Raw genomic sequence first — 11,747 nt, 5'->3', positions numbered from 1 at the left:
AATTGATTATTCTGTTATCCTCTAGTCAGTATGTTCATGAGATGCCTCAGTAAGAAAAATATATAATACAGTAGTAAAAAAAAATCGCCAATATTGATTTCAAAGTACCGGACGTGAAATGGCAAACGACCGGACGAAACGTCCGGCCTCCGGCCTCAAATGAAAACCCTGGTGGAAAAAACACGCAAACGTTTTTTGCTCACGGCGCATTAGGATATTGTTATTCAATATGTAGAGAATAATTTGACGATCATTTAGTGCAAGAATGGAGATTTTTCGTTAAATCTGAGCAAAGTTACAAGTTTTTTCAGTTTTTCAGAAAGTCCGGGATCGTAAACTCAATTAGTGAAAAAAAAAAAACCCGAGGAAATTTTTTTCACGACGCATCAGAATTCTCTTATTCAATCTGTAGAAAATAATTTGACAATCATTTTAGTGTAACAATGGAGATTTTTCGTTGAATCTGAGCAAAGTTATAGGTTTTTTCGTTTTTTTCCACAAAGTGCGGTGTCTTTTAAGAATTAAAAATAATTTCATTTAGAAATAATTTAATTAAAAACAACTTAATTTAAAAGTAATTGTCGGCATGGACTTTGAATAAACTAGACGCTTTTTAGAGCTTTTGCGTTTAGCATTAGTGGCCTTATTTATTGTAGGCCTCACCGATTTTTTTAACCTATCCTCCCTTCGCGATTGAACTATTAAACTGAATCGTTTTAGTCAGAAAGAATGCGTGATATTGCGTTGCGCAACTTGAAATTATGCCGCCAAAAAATATTTCCCGCCAGAAAATGTTTTCAGGTGAAAGAAGCAGTCTTATTAACTGAAAAGTGCACTGCTAATCATAACTTTTTGCACACATGAACACTCGACATCTTTCATCATATTTTTCCTTCTCGTACAAAAGAATTACATCAAGTAAATTAGTTTGCTAAAAAAAACTAGTTTTGCTGTCAGTTTTCACGCGAAGGCGAAAAGTGCCATGTCACGCATCAGTGACGTCGTAAACAAAATTATGCAAATGTCTGGTGAAATGAACACTTTTAGATCTTGTCAGCTTTCATAGAGGTTTCAAAGGGAAAAAATGTTTCATTTTCGCAATTTACAACTGGGAAAGCAAAAGGACGCGGTCGATAAATAATTCTTATTTAGCAAGAGCTAGTCATATTTCATTATTTTTACTTGAAGATTGCGTGGACTGAACTCCAAAGGAAAAATTTCACGCATTTATGTCGGGCATGAAATGTATTAAATGCGATATTTTGTTGAACAGATTTCCCTTTGTGAAATCGGCTTGAAAAACACAAGTCTACCTGGAAGTTTAAAAAAAATATGCCTTAAAGTAATTTTGTAATTTTAGTTTCCAAAAAAACTTCACTTGCCCATCGGGCAAGTGATGGTCAGAACCCCTTAGCCCGATCGCAAAATCCAGTAGCCCCGGACTATCGGACACGAATTTGCATGACGTAGCTGCACATGGCGTACTTCTATGAACTTTGAATAAAAAAACATTTGAAATTTTTTTAATCGGCGCATCAGAATAATAATCTTATTCAATCTGTAAAGAATAATTTGACAATCATTTTTATAGAGCAAGAATAGTTATTTCTCGTTACATAATCGGGCAAAGATATAATTTCTTTTCAGTAGCTTTCAAGGAAGTTTCCGTAGCCGTCTAAATTTCAATTACTGATGTGTCATCTGCACTCACGAGTTGGCTCATAGGAGCCTTTGATTTAGAAAAGCGAACGGAAATTTTCAAGAAAGCTATAAATTTATGTACTCGTTGAATATGTCGACAATCGTGGAAAGAAGAGAAAGAGAGAGAAAAAGAAAACGAGAAAGTTGGCGATGAATAAGCAAAGTTCAACTTAAAAGACAGTAATTAACGGATACCAGCCGTAAAGACAGAGTATTTTGCCGTTTCAATCGCCCCGGTGCATCTTGTGGAAGCGAAGATAGTAAGTACTTTTTTTATATTTTTTTTAACTGTTCATGAGCGGGCGGTATCCTGAAAATCCTACAACCTGACTGGGTCCGGCAGCGGCACAATTTTCCTATCACGCGCGGCCACGATCACGGTAACAACACGGTAACCGGAATGCGCGGGGATTTCTTGAAATGAAATCATTTTACTGCGACCTGGCGCGACGAAGCGTTGGATTTTCCTCTTGAAATAAAACTTTTGTAGAGTCGGCGACCCCCTTCACAAAGATGGCAAATTCCTATGGTATGAAAACTTTTGTAATAAATTGAAGCTAAAAATCCCCTTCACTTTCTAGTTTGGTCACATAAACACTATAGCAATCTCTTGAAAATTTCCAGAAAGTGAGAAAACGAAAGAAAATATTTCCACAAAAAATGTACATAGCACTCTGTTGAAAGAAATCTTCGTACCACCCACCGCCTAAAATAAGATCTTAAGATATGGTTTTTCTCACTTATGTGCCAAAGCGACAAAAAGAGAAGAGTAGAATTTGCTAGACAGATGCAATCAAATTACCCTCAGAGTGTCTGGACGGACTCTATCGCGTTTTACTTAGATGGGTCTCATTTATTTACAAGATCAACCCCATGGATCAAGCGCGAGCACCCAAAGGAAGAGTTATGGCGAAAAAATCCTGTGGGTCTAAAATAAGGGTGTTTGGCTAAGGGAAGTAAAGTCGGAACAGGAGATAAAGTGTCCAACTGAAGATGATGGTAGCAATATCTCACAACGGAGGAGTAGTAATTTTCGAGAGAGATACGAAAAATGGATGCGAAATATTTTGCATCTTTTAGTGACCAACACTTTTAACACCATGTTTGAAAGATCTGCCAAAGGATTGACTCACCACTGGCTGCAAGACGGTAAAAGAACAGTTTTGTAGAGAGTGCAGGGAATCAAGCTGGATTTCAAACAAAGTCCTGATAAACTTAATACCTTCACACTTAAAAAGGTGCTTATTAACAACAATATTGTTGTCACAATTGTTCTAACATAATTGTAATTTCAAATCACAGGTGTTTTTTATTTTTTTTTTCGTAGCCTTTTCTATTTTTGATCATTGCCTGATGATTTTGTTGAAATAAACAACGAAATATTGCTCTATTAAATTCCGGATCCTTGTAATGTAAATCTTAGATTTTTCGAGATGCAGTTCTTCGGACTCACGTTTATAGAAATTAAAGGCCGGATGGTAAAGAACAATTTTTAACCATCGTATACAGAGGCATTGTCAACAATCCATCGAAGAAGCAATCGTTTTCGGGAAACGGCAATAAAAATTGTAAGAATTAAATAAGGTAAAAGGAGTCCATAAGCGCTACCTCCAAGACTTCAGGTCATCCTTCTGTCGTTGTACGAGTTTTAATACGTGCGCATGCTCAAACCTTAAGACGTACCACATAGAAGACAAAATGACTACATGTTAGTAGTGAGGGGAGGACCAGTTAGGCCGGATTTTCGCGGGAGAATCTCATTAATACGCGGGGGCATAAATTAATGACGATGACGTCACCACCCATTGTTTTGATCACTCATTATAGGATGACGTCATATTTAAGTTTAGTCTTACCAACAGGTTATGAACTGGTTTGACAGGTTGATCAATGATGTCATGCTCTGTTTTTAACTCATTATAGGATGACGTCATATTTAAGTTTAGCCTTACCAACAGGTTCTGAACTGGTTTGACAGGTTTTTGAAGTTATTTTTGGATACATGACATCATATAGTATATTACATACATACTTTATTGTATAGCTCCCCTTGGGGGGGTTTTCAGTCATACATGAAAATAAAAATAATAATAATGAAAACTATTTACATTTGGATGATAATATAGAGAGAAAGAAAAAAATACGATAACAAAAAAAAAACGATGAATTAAAAAATTCTTAAAAAGTCTTTTTTTAAAAAAAAAAAACGCTACGTTTCCCGTGTTTCTGATATGCTTCAATAAATGATTGTAGATGTTTTGGCTCCACCGAAGGTGAAAGGTGCCCTTTGGCCTTTCGGAAGCCTACACTTGGGCAGTGTGAGGTCATTATTTTGCCTGGCGTTCCTTTGGTGAATTTTTGAACGGTGTTGAAGTCATTCTCAAAGATAACCGGGAGTTAGGTTGTTCATTCATTTGTATGCAGTAGTCTATTTTCATTGTCCGAAAGCGTATGAAAAAGCACATTACTCACGAATTGTGAGTTTCAGTAATAACCATACATTTTCAGTGATTCTATTTTGGATGAATTTGATCGAGATTGTGATTTTGTAGGTTATAAAAGATGAAATCAGACATCGGACGCGTGTTTCGATTCACGCACCGTTACTTAAGCTATTATGTTAATTAAGTTGAGCTTTGTCGAGGATTAAACAGTAAAAACAGTCTTTTGTTGTCTTAGTTTATGAATAAGAATATTACGGTTGATCGATTCCTGGCTGCTTAAATTAATTTGCATGTTATGTTTGGCGCGCACTGAAAAAAGTAAACACGCTCAGAATTTACTGAAAATTCTTTATTTAAATCGTTCAACAATTCAAGTACAAAGCAAAGTTCTTATGACAGCGTTAATCATCTTTATCCTCGTCATCGCTAGGGGGATAGAATGTCATTTTTGATGTCCTTTCATCCTTGTGTGTGATTGCGCCACAATTTAATTAAAATTCATCCTCTTGAGAAGCCTTATATGGATGATTTCTGTGAGTTCGCCGGGATCTTCTTGAGGGACGATCATCGTCATCCAGGTAGTTTTTAAACCGAATTCGAGGTGGTTTTTTTCTTTTCTGTGTAGGTGAGGGTACTGTGGGAGGGGGTGTTAAAATGGACGAGGGAAGTGACGCTTCCGCGGGCGTCGCTTGTGTTGCGATTGGTTCTTGGGTAGCAGTCGCCTGTATAACCGTGGGCGTTTGGACAGCGGCCGCCTGTACAGTCACTGGTTCTTGATCTGGCATATGATTGCTAGAAATTTGTCTCTGTTCTTTAGAGTACGGTGGATTTGATTCTTTGAGTCTGGAATTCAACTGTTGTTTAAACGTCAAATACTTGTTTTGCGGCTGCATGTAATGCTTTGCTCTTTCGTCATCTCCAAGGTCTGATCGTGAGAGAAGACCATCCATTGAATCTTGTAATTTCTTCATTACTGGAACTACTGGGGGAGTCATTACGTTCTGTTGTTTAAGGTACTGTAGTAGTTCCTGCGAGATATTGTCCGGTACCGCTACGTTATCAAATCGTTCTTCGCCAGGTAGAACGTTCGTTCGCAATCTACAGTTGTCTTGAGTGGTGGTTTTAAGATCAACTAGGAGATAACCAAAGTGCCTCTGTACGGCCTGCTCATAGTGATTAATAAAGAAATCGGTGTGCCTGGGATACATTTGCTTAGCCAGGGTCAGCACTTGAAGTTTATCCCAGGGGTTCTTGAAAAGGACTAAGTAGTGACAGTTTAAGCTGATACTTCGACTGCCTTTTCCTTGATGAAATAAGTTCTGCACAATGTCAATTATGCTTAGATTGAGATGATGGGATCCTCTTGTAAACAGGTTGACGATTCGCTTGTCATTACCGGCATCAGCCATTTGATCATCGATCACCATTAAGTTGCGTTGGTGGATGTCAAAATAGGAGTCATGCTCTAGATTGGAAGGAATACCTCTGATAAATTCTATGTTTGGCATTATTGCCATCAATTCTAGATAAGCGGGCTGCCTCTGCGAATAGCACCAAACAATCCTCTCTGGTGGTAGGTTGATTGCTCTTTGAGCCTGTTGCAACAAAGATTTTACCCAGACAGTCTTTCCTGATCCGGTCATCCCAGCAACCATACAAGTAAATGGATGTACAAATTGAAACCGCTGACACTTTTCTACAAAAAACGGCATAGCTCTGAAAGGAGTGAAACCAGCATTGCGGTGTTTAGACATCACGTGTCTTTGCATACTATCTTTTCTACTAAAGGATTTTTCGCAGAAGGAACAGAACCAACTCATGTCATTTCGGCAAAAAAACGACGAATGTGTCACATTTATATAGAATTAACCCCTATTGTTTTCGCCACCACCCCCACCTCCACCACCACATTTCTATTGTTTTCCTCCACTACCGCCACCGCCCCTCCTCCACCACCACGTTTCTATTGTTTTAACTCCTCCACCACCACTACCACATTTCTATTGTTTTCACTCCACCACCACCACCACCACCACGTTTCTATTGTTTTCTCTCCACCACCACCACCACCGCCCCCACCTCCACCACCACGTTTCTATTGTTTAAACTCCACCACCACATTTCTATTGTTTTCCCTCCAGCACCTCCTCCTTCTCCTCAAGTCTATTACTTCCCCCACATCCTACACAATAAAAGGGAAACTTACTTTCTTAAACTCATTCCATGATCATGTCTCGCGTTGTAAAGAACAACCGGGGTTTCCTTCAGCTCCTTTCTGATTGCCCTTCCAAGCAGCGTCATTTTCTCTTGAGAACAGCTACTCCACAACAGTTGCATGCGTTATTGCAAGTTATTTATAATGCACTTACAGAAAACATACCAGTGTCTGAAGAAGTTAGGACCATATTGCGTTCGCATAAGGATGCTCTTCTAAATCTTTTTTTTTTTTTTGTCTCACTCTCACTTTTTCAGCCATTTTCAACTTTGCTGGCTAGTTGACGGACATCACACTAAAAGCTGGCTGGGATTTTCATTTCTTAAAAGTCTTGCACGCCGGCAGTGAAAAGCGGGTATTTTTTCCTAGGAACGTTAAATAGTAAGCAAGATTGACGTGGGGACACTCAGCTAGTGTTTAGTACAACACGCAATTAATTTTCTTCAAAAGGGTCGTTGGGTACTCTTGAAAGAGCCTGTGAAACTATGGCTCGTTGTCATTGCGAACCGCTGAAAATACCCCCGCGAAGTCCCGATTTAAATCCTATTGAGAACATTTTTCACATTGCTTCTAAAAAGTTGGAAAAAAATACCCTAAACGAAGGCATCGCACACGGGTCGTATGAAGAATTCTGTGATAGAGTACAGAGGACAATCAGTGGTATTTCTCTGGAGTTGATCGATAAAACTATCCAGTCTATGAGTGGTCGCATTACTGGCAGAATACAAAACAACGGAGAACGACTTAAATATTAACTCCTTGAGTCACTGACCGGCCATCGCCTACTGGAACTATGTTTCAAACGTTTTATTGACGGTTTACGATGCATTTTGCAGGATTTATGGCTGGTTTTGAACGGTTTCAAACGGTTTTGGACGATTCCGGCTATCACTAAAATTGATTTGACTTAAGTAGGCTTTCAATTGTCTCTCACTGCAATAAAACCGTGGAAAATCGTTGCTAACAGTTTGTAAACCGTGCCAATAGAGACTTTCAAATAAGGAAATCGTTGTAAGCTCTTAAGAATTGAAACAAATCAATAAAATGAAGTGTTTACAGTCTTGCCTCAAGGTCTTCAGTGTGAGTAAAGACGGTTTTAGAACTTTTAAAAATTGGGTTCAGGGCGAGTATTGCGTACAGTGTGCTGAACGTAGATGTTACCTCTGGTTCGAGCCCCACTTGTCCTCATCATAATATATATTTTTTATATCTTTTGTAGACTTTTCTACTTTTCTTTTTTTCTTTCTTTAGTTTTCCACCAGTCTAGTCAACAGCTGCCAGTAGCCTGGAGGAAGAAGGTCATTTCAATGATTTCAGGCACCAAGTAATACACGTTTTTGAGTCGAATGTTTTCTGCGTTCAACATGCTGAATACAATTTGGATTTAAAAGGCTATTCTTAATGAGACAAGAGAAAATCAAACTGCTCTACACTAACAGAGTCAGACTGCTTGAGAGAGGAAATTTTCTGTTATTGTGAATTTCAAACAGGATTTTAAATCCCAAAATGATGAGTACAGACAAATTCTGTTGCATTTATTTTTTGACTAGTCTTAGGTCAAACGGCTGATTGAGCTGTGGGCCATTTGTCAATGGATCAGAGTAGAGTGTCGGTACAAAAATAAAAAATCAAACTAAATAAATACTTGGCAGAACAAGTTTGTTTCACACCCAGAACAACCTGTTGTGTTAGCTTACGTGAAGTGTCTTTGTAGACTCGACACCACAAGGGTTCCTGGACTATGAAACATGGCATTAGACATGAAACATGTGTGGCTTACTAAAGCGTATGTTTTAGCCCAATACCAGTAACTCAACATGGTCGCAGCGGTCAGTTCCCAAAAACCTTTAAACTGAAGAAAAATCAGAAACTACGGAAGTGTGGGCGACTGAGTGCCAAATGGAGCTGGAGTCCTAGCTGAACAACCACAAGCAGTTGACGAGTTGCACGAAGCCGGCGTAGCTCAACCGCAAGTTGCAGTGTCTGTTCAACAAATTTCCGTCGCAAACTTCCAAGTACCGCTACCAGACAAGTTTAGTTTCAAACCCAAAGAATGGCTAGAATGGATTAAGAGATTCCAAAAACTCACTGGCCTTAACCAAAAGGACAGTGAAACCCAGGTAAATTCCTTAATTTATTCAATGGGCGATGGCATAGCAGTTTTGTTAGGACTGACAGCTGAAGAAGCGGAGGAGTACAACACTGTTAAAGAGAAGTTTGAAAGACACTTCGTCATAAAACGAAACACGATATTTGAGTGAGCAAAATTTAATCTTAGAAGCCAAAAGGAAAATGAGTCAAAGGATAATTTTATTACCAATTTGTATTGTCTGGCTGAGTACTGTGAATTTAGCACTCTTAAGGAAGATCTCACCCCTTCACTCGAGATAGAATTGTAATGGGGCTGAAAGACAAAAAGCTCTCTGAACAGTTGAAGATGGATTCAAGCTCAATTTGGAAAAGGCAATTGCAAAATCCTGGCAGTCTGAGATCGTAAAAAAGCAACAAATTTTCCCACAGGGAAATATCAGAGCCCCAACTGGCTAGTGTGGATCATTTATCCAAAGGAAATGGAAAAGAAGGGCAAGCTACAGACAGAGAGTAGAAAAAGAAACCCAAAGCAGAGCACAGGGCTGAGAAGATTGCTGACGGAAGATGTCCAAGATGCTTTGGCCCATGCAAAGAGTCTCTGTCCAGCAAGAGAATCAAAATGTATGAACTGCTCCAAATGATTTGACGAAATGGAACAGAAACTTCTTTAAACTATGCGCTTCTAATTGCGTAATTGTCAACATACCGCAGCTGCCTAAACGACGCAGGGTGTCAGGCGAGTCTTATATTCCTATAGAATCCTATAAAATCTTATTTTTTCAGACTTGTTCTATAAATTGATGAAAAATCCTATATTTTAAGCTTTTTTTCAAAAAAATTTCAAGAAATATTCAAAAAATTAATTAAACGTTGCATTGGCGTTTAAAATCCACAATTGAGGAGATTTTCATGTCACAAAGATCCGTTTGCACTGAACACCTCAGAATGCATTCATTCTTTCAGTTCATGAGACGTTGTCATTTCTATTCGTTTGCTTTGCGGTCTGTTGGGTGGTTGGGGTGCAGTTTCAAAGTCTGTTGGGTTTTGTCTAAGAGTGAGCCTATTATGCCGAAAATCTCTCATGCAGCTGTTCCTGTCCGTGCGATGCTAATGCACAGATTGGCATGACTCTTATTGTCTGTCTGTTGTTCAGTCACAGTTGAGGTTGCTCTTTCATTCAATTATTTGGACGGTTCATTACTCTCTCTGATTTCGATGCGTGGCCCAAATTGTAATGTTGTTTTGATTTTTTTGCTCTATTTTACATTTTACTACACCACATACCTTTCCCTTTTTCTATTTATTTATTTGTTTATTTGATTTATTTTGTTTCATTTTTATTTGATTTATTTTATTATTATTGTTATTATTTTTTTTCCCGAGAGTTCCTACGGCCCCCTTGTATCCCTAAAAATTACGCGTTCAAATTGGCTTTTATTTGGCCTATTTTTTGTAATTATAAGTGTTTTTGTCAGTAAATCCATTTCTTTGCTACTGACCTGCATTCACAGAATTGTCAGTACTGAGTTTTGGACTCGAACATGTTGATATTGTCAACCATCGTTGAACTGAAAGGAATATAAGATTGCCCTTGTTATTGATCTTGCATGCAAAGTAACTTATTGTCAGTGAGATGACGTTATGATCCCAGAAAAAATTGATTTCCATTTTTGACTTTTTGAAGTTAATGATGGACTAATGATAAGTTTGAAAGACATTTTTGAAACCGAAAAAGCGTTTCTTTGGCAACATCTTAAATGAATGGTATATCTAGAGCGTCTATATAAAACAAAGAACCTTACGTTGGGCCTATAAGTTACTGCCGGATTAGTCCTATATTTGTGCAGTTTTGGTGGGTTTTGTCCTATATTTTCAGGTCGTTGAGTCTTGGACACCTTAAGCGCTTGACACCCTGACGACGCGAAACTCTCTTTTGACAGTTTTCTCACACGTCTACGCGAAAACCCGAAAATTCAAAAAGAAATAGCTATCGGAAATAAGACTATTACTACCTTCTATTTGTGACATGTTTTCTTTACATTTTGTTCTTGTTCTTGCTATCTAAGTTATTGTCGTTTTCTTTTTTGTAAATGGTCGTTATTTGTGCAAGAAAAGAAAAAAGCATATCTTGTAGCCTAGACACTAAAGGCCAGTTATTTAAACAGAGTCTAACTTAGGCCGCGGCTTAAGACAATCAGTGGACCTTTAAATCTGTTTATAAGTGGTTTATTTTAAGTAGATAACTAGTTTTCTAGTCTGGGATACAAGCCTTTTTGTTACCGTCAGCAGCAAACAATGTTTATATGAGTGTTAGCAAAATTGATAATGGCTTAGAACGTGGTTTTGTTAAACACCGTCTAAACTATAATATTCGTAGATCGTTGACAGTATTGGTTGATAGTATGATTATAAATTGCTGTAAATGTTTGTACTTTGCATTAAAAATTATGGTAATGAATACACAACACACACACAAAATAGCCGTTACTTTTTAAATAGTTTTCTTCACATATAAAACAACTCATGTTTTGAGAGATAGAAAAGAGCCAACAAAATAGACATGTGTTAACACTGCCTTTTTTTAAACATTTCCTGCAAGTACAAGTCAATATGTAAATTGCAGTTACATCTCAAAAAAACTTTTTCTTTAGTCTGAATGACGAGCAAAAGACGCAGATGCAAGCCAATTAATTATCATGTTGGCATGTGGCAGACATCAATTGCTCGCAGCTTGAACATATTTTAGGAACAAATTTCTTGCAATTCAATCAGTACACGAAATCAAAGCGAAACGTAAACAGGCACATAATCCAGTAAGCAATGCTGGTCGTTGTAGAGATAAATTGCAAACAAAAGCAGTCAATTAACGAAACCTAACTTTAAAGATTCACCTTAAAAGTGGAGACTTTTCGTGAAAAGTTGGAGTGTAAAGCTGAAAATTTTACAACTCCTTGGAGACTAGTCGCAGTTTTGAAATGAAATATTTTGTTTGAGACAAGGCCGCTTATCAACGCGTGTAACTGATGCACAACAGTAAGTGCTTCCTCTTCTTTAACACAAAACACGCGTAATTTGCGCGTAAATTGCGTGCAATATGGCGGATATACACGCATGATACGCGGCTTGTAATGCTACTTTTTCTGCGGCCAGCACTGTATCAACAGTATCACTGCGATCGTTTTTGTTGAGTTTACTGTACTTTTTAGCCTGAAGTCAACAGTTTGTTTAGAAATGAGTGTAAGGTTTTTTCCTCGAATAATAGCTGTTCAGGCCTATAATCGGTCATGACAGCCCCT

The sequence above is a fragment of the Pavona decussata genome, unplaced genomic scaffold, assembly GCF_977016875.1.
Source record: "Pavona decussata unplaced genomic scaffold, jaPavDecu1.1 SCAFFOLD_72, whole genome shotgun sequence".
Taxonomy (NCBI): Eukaryota; Metazoa; Cnidaria; class Anthozoa; order Scleractinia; family Agariciidae; genus Pavona; species Pavona decussata.
Note: the sequence above shows the minus strand (reverse complement) of the source record.